This window comes from Mesocricetus auratus, unplaced genomic scaffold (assembly GCF_017639785.1).
Source record: "Mesocricetus auratus isolate SY011 unplaced genomic scaffold, BCM_Maur_2.0 Super-Scaffold_100029, whole genome shotgun sequence".
NCBI classification, from domain to species: domain Eukaryota; kingdom Metazoa; phylum Chordata; class Mammalia; order Rodentia; family Cricetidae; genus Mesocricetus; species Mesocricetus auratus.
Window position 1 is genome coordinate 11,902,821 of NW_024429210.1, and position 6,496 is coordinate 11,909,316.

The window sequence follows — 6,496 nt, forward strand, 5'->3', positions numbered from 1 at the left end:
CCAACAGTGCTTTATTTATCAACCAATAAGACAAACGTATACACAGAAGGATTTCCCCATCAATAGTATGCATGTTACCAGAGGAGAAAGGTAAATGCCAACCCAGGTATAAGCCCTGCCACCTACAAAGATGACCTGCTCACATGGTAAGTTGGTGTAACAGAGGCACAAATGCTGTGGGAGTGACCAGCCCCTGTCTGATTGGATTTAAGGCTTCTCCATGAGATGTGAGAAAAAAATACATATATACACACATATATATATACATAATTAAAGGCACACCCTTTTGCACACCCCACTTTTTGCTTATATATTATGGTTTCTGATTTGTGTTTTTACAGGTTTTCTGTGTGTATGTGCTTCTCATACTTTTTCTTTGTTGGTTTTTCTTTGTTTTATTCTCTTCTGTTTTTTGTTTTTCTTGTTTATTTTCTAAAGACAGAGAAAAGAAGGAATAGAGCTGGATAGATGGGGAGGTAAAGAAGATCTGGGAGATCAAGGAGGAGAAGCCATGACCAGAATATATCATGTAAGCCAGGTGTTGGTGGCACACGCCTTTAATCCCAGCACTGGAAGGCAGAGGCAGGTGGATCTTTGAATTCAAAGTCAGCCTGGTTCACAAAGTGAATTCCAAAACACCCAGGGCAACACAGTAAAATTCTGTCTTGAAAAACCAAAAAAAAAGAATATATCATATGAAAAATAGTCTATTTTCAATTAAAAGAAAAGTGAGGTGTTCAGTTCAATGACATGAAGGACTATTGTCCTACAAACTTTGGTTCCTTAAAAATAAGTGTTTGATTTAGTGTAACATGATTGTCCAAAATAACAATTAAGTAAAAGCATTAAAACAAAAACAAAAACCCAGCATTGGTGGGTTGGAGTAGTAGTTAAGTGATTAAGTGTTTGCTACCCTTGTATAAGATACAAATTTAGTTCCCAGCATCTGTGCCAGGCAGCTCACAAACACATGTAATTCCATCTACAAGGTGATGTGATGCCTCTAGCCTCTTGAGCACCTGTATTCATGTGTACATACCTTCACTCACACATACATTACATGAATAAAAATTATATTTTCAATATCTTAAAGAACAGTGTAGTTTCAGTAAACTTGAAAAACACAGCATGACTAAGACAAATAACTTAGGGCTGGAGAGATGCTGAGTACTAAGATTGGTTACTACTCTTGCAGAGGACCTGAGTTAGGTCCTTTGGAGGTCTCTCACTGCAGGTCTCACAACTAACTCAAGTTCCAGGGGATCGAATGCCCTCTGACTCCTGTGGGTACCTTCACGCACAGGTGCACATAAAAACTCACATCAGCACACACACACATATGTAGATAATATTTTTAAAAATAAAAATTTTAAAACAAAATAATTTTTGGCTATATTTCAGGATGTTCTTAGCTTTTGAGCATGCTAAAGCAGAAGGAGGTATGGTCTATCTTCAAGAAAACGAAGCCGTGGTTTAGGTAAGGTCAGCAAAAGAACTGTGCAAAACAAGTTATCTTTTACCATTTGGGGGGGGAAATCTTCATAATCTTCATAATCAGGCAACATAATCAGGCAACAACCCTAGGATCCAGCCAAGAGACTGGATCGTTTACCTTCAGTTGTGTTTACCAGGAATTAACTGAATAGAATCAGCAAGCTGTGTTCACCCTGACAAAGACGACTGGCTAAGAAAGTATGTGTTTGATACTAGAGCAAACCAGAAAGAGAAGATACAATGAATGATGACAATTCTTGAAGGGCACAAGAGCTTGAACTTAAAGTAATGGAAAAAATAGAGCCCACAATCTCCCAGGGAATGTAGAAAGAATAAAGACTGGCAACCACACTATGACTTCTGACTTACAGAGAAGACAGACAGACAGATATAAATGACTTCATTTACATTAGGAGAGTTAGTTTGACATAGAAATTAAGTTTCAAATTTGATTAATCGAGGTGATCAATCTGAATAGATAACTTTGAAAGTCAACATAAAAGTAATTGCTGAATCTCTCACCACCAAAAGGAATGATGTCATGGGGAAAATGAATATAAAGGGAGTAAGAGTGGGCAGGCGAGGCCTTGGGCAACACCCACAGGTTAGAAGGCCAAGAGCCAGCAAGGCAGCCAAAGAATATTAATGTTACTTCACCTTCAGATGGTAAAACTATGAAAAGTTTTCTCTAACCAGCTGAATGGCAGATGCTAAAATATAAACCAATTACTTAAAGTTTAAGAAGGGTATGGGCCAGAGTCATGAGAGTTCACTAACATGTTATGACAGAATTTCCTAACAGTTTTCATTAGCATCAGAGCAGACAGACCTGTAGCAGAACCATCCACACCTTTCTGTGCAAGAGGCAGTTCTACCAGAGGACATGCTGGTTATAGAAGCTCACCCAGCTGCTACAAGAAAGATTCAGAAATAGCAGGAAGCAGAAGTGAGCCATGGGCTCATCAGTCATCACAGAACCTTGCCTCACTTTAAGAATTATTCTGAGTCATCCTAACAAACTGCCTACAGGCCAATCTTGCCTAACAAACAGATTTAGTTGTGTGCAGTAGAAAGAGAAAACTATAGCTATGTTCATTTATACAAAGTTTATTTACATTAAGTTTTCAACCTTAAGAACCCATCTGTAGATTTTGTTTTAGCATTTAACTCTTTGCAGAAATTAACCAAAATGCCATCATGACTAAATATTCTCAATTTTAAATGCAAAGAACATTTACCATTTATGAATGGGGTGTAGGGGTAGGGTGACCATGCCCCAGTCTGCTCCTCAGGGAGGACCATGAGTAGCTTTCTTTCATTTCTATGAATGATAAAATCACATGAACACACCAATGAAGTCAAGCACCACAGGAAACTTAAACTTAACCTGTTCAGTTTCCCTTCACATCCATTCCTAAATTGCATAAGTTCCCATCACATTTGTTATAGGTGTTGGTAATATGTAGCATCCTGCTTACACATGCAGTCTAGCCCCGAGACAGCTGGGGCCTGCCTCCTAGTGGTGGGGTGGCCTCCAGCTGCCCCTGAGCACACCTTTGTTTCAATGTCTTGTCTGAAGACGTCCTCCTACGCTCTACTTCACTCCCCTCTTTTGGTCCCATAAGATCCCTTCTCGAATTTAATAAGCTCCATCATTTGCAACCAAACCAAACTGGTGCCAAGTGTGTCCTCATAGGAAAGTATACACTCCATCCAAAGAATACTTTGCTTTATAGTCAAACCAAAACTGAAAACCAAACCTGCCTGGGTTTCCTTGTTCACTAAGTTGGACATGCCCACTTCTGCCTCACCATCTAGTCCGCATGGCATTGGGGGTATAGAAGGGGCAATTAGAGGCAGAATGAAAGGGAGTCAAGGAGGAATGAAAGAAGTAAAATCATCCCTAGTCACAGAAGGCAGGGTCTTCCTTGTGGAAGAACCCAAGTAAAATCTGCTAGGGTGGATAAACACTCAGCAAAGCTGGAGGGACACAGAGCTGGCACGCGGGAGCACGCCTAAGACGTCAGGACTCTGAGGGACGCAGAGCTGGCGCGCAGGAGCACGTCTAAGACGTCAGGACTTTGGAGAGAGGCACAAGATCCGCATGAGATCACACTGAAGCTACATCGCCAACCATGGCTCCACAACTCCATCTGAAGAACAGAAGTTATGGGATACAAAATCAGTATTAAAAAGTTCTATTTTGTGTGGAGAGCTAGCACCATAGGGAAGAGTGCTTGTAGTGTAAGCATTAGGATGTGTGCATGAATCCACAGAAGGGCTGGGTGTGGTCTTGTGTGCTTGCACCCCAGCTTTTGTGCAGAGGTAGAGACAGAAGAACTGTTGGAGTCTGCTAGCCATATGGTCTCCCTGAAAAATGGTGAGCTCCAATTTCAGTGAAAGACCCTGGCTCAGGGAAGAAGGTGGTGACAGGGCAGAAACATGACATCCTCTCTGGCTTCTGTGTGTGCCTATGCCTGCACACATGTGTACGAAGTTTATTTCTGTAGATTGACTGTGAACAATATGAGAAAGAAATTTTTAAAAATTCATTTACAACACCATAAAAAGAAAAAAATTAAGTTAGGCAGTGGTCGCTCTCACCTTTAATTCCAGCACTTGGGAGGAAGAGGCAGATGGATCTCCGTGAATTGAAGGCCAGCCTGATCTATAGAGCGAGATTCAGGACAGCCAGAGATACACAGAGAAACCCTGTCTCAAAACAATTACATCTATTTGGGTGGCCATCATTAAAGAAAAACAGGAATACATATTGTAGACAAGGGAGGCGGCTCATGAGGTGAAGTCATGCTGAATAAGCCCCAATAGCCCGAGCTCCATCCCAAGAACCCACACGGAGGTGGATGAAAGGCTCCAACTTCCCACATGTGCACTGTGGTATGCATCATATATGCACATAAGCAATAACAAGCCAGCACATACATACATATGCAAATAGAAAATACAATTGGGGAGAATATAGAGAACTTGGAATGCTTAAGTACTGTTCACAGTAAAATAAAGTAATATTGCACTTCTATTGTGGGTCCTTAAAATGTTTAAAACCTAACTACCAGATGATCCAGTGACTCCATTCTGGAGATGTACACAAAAGAATTAGAGTCAGTGTTGCAGACAGACATTTGTTATAGACTGAAGCATGCTGTGTTTGTCCCCCAGTTTTCTATGTATAAATCCTATCCCATAGATGCAGTCAATGCTGGTGGCATTGTTCTCCCATGCCTAACTACCTGCTAAACCCTCCTCTTTCCATCCCATAGTTTTCCCCATTTTTAGCATCTATTTCTCTGAGATGATACATTAAGTAGGGTGATATGGGTAGACCTTAGTTTGCTATGACTGATATGTTTTTAGGAGAAGGAATAGAGAACTGGGGTGTGGCTCACTTGGTAGTGTTTAACTGGCACACATGAAGCCTTGCTACTTATCCCTGCACCAAATATAGCCCATGTGGCCATGCATGGTGGTACACTGCTCTACTCCTAGCACTGGGGAAGCAAAGGCAGGTAGATATGGTGAGTTCAAGACCAGCCTGATCCACATTTTCCAAGTCAGCCAACACTCCACAGTGAGACCTTGTCTCAAAAACCAAACCACCATCCAAACTTTGGTGTGGTGGTAATTCCATCCCTTGGGTGGTAGGGACAGGAAAACTGGATATTTAAATCATACTAATCCACACAGCAAGCCACCTTGGTACTCTACGAAAGCCTCTCTTGGAGAGAAGATGTGGGAGAGAAGGGGAGAAGAGAGAAAAGGGAAGGTATAAAAAAAGAGGAGGAAGAAAAAATTAAGCCATCTACAAGTTATATTGAAAGGCATAGGGAAAAATCAGCCCTGCCAAATCTTAGTCTTGAATATCTAGCCTCTACAACTAAGAGAAAATTACTATTGTTTAAACCAACCAATCCAAATGTTTAGTTACAGCAGTCCTAGTACCTTAATATGTTGTACACTCAAGTTTAGAGCAGGGTTAACCCTAAAAGTCAGCAAACTCAATTTGCAATAAAAAGATAAAATATGGCCTCCTAACATGTTAAAGCATCAGTGAATTCTTAAGACACATACCAGATGAAATACGGCATCCATGAAGAGAAAGTATTCTAGGCTATCATTCATGTGAGGCCCCTACAGTGTCACACATATAGACAGAAAGTAAGAGAGTAGTTGCCACAGACCCAGGGAAGGGAGTAAAATGAAACACGCTTTAGTTATCTTAGAATCCAGTTTGCCAGATGTCTAGTGCCAAAGACTGACTGGGCCACAATGTGAATGTACTTAGCAATACTAACTAAATACTAAAAACTGGGTAAGATGGTAAAGGTTATTTGCATTTTGTCATAGTTTCAAAAGAATAAAAAATGATTTATTGGTTATGATACAAAAACACAAGCAACCAAACACACACAGGAAACCAAACACATACACACAGACACAAACACATTGGACTTCATCAAATTAAAACCTTTTGTACATCAAAAAACAGTATCAGCAGGATGAAAAGACAATCACTGGAGTCGAAAAAATATGTACAAGTCATATATCTGATAAGGACCTAATATCTAAAACATGTAAAGGATTTACAAATTCAACAACAAAAGAAAAGGAAAAAGCTTAAAGTGGGAACAGAACTTAGACATAAATTTCAATAGAGAAGAAATACAAAGGACCACAGACACATGAAAATATGTAGATGTAACTGACCACTGGGGAGCTGTAAATCTGCTTGTATACATCAGGGTCACTATTTTAAATGGAAAATATCCTGTTAGGACATAGAGAGGGGCAATGTTTGTGCTCTGCAGGAGGGGAAAGAAGACAACAGCCTCTATGAGAATATGGCAGCTACTTAAGATATTCAGACTCCCACATGCCAGAACATCCAGCGCCTGTCAGACTCCAAAACAACTCAAGCACGGGAGTTCCAACACTCATGTCATAACATCAGCTAACAGGAGTCAAAAAGGGAAAGCAACGCTAG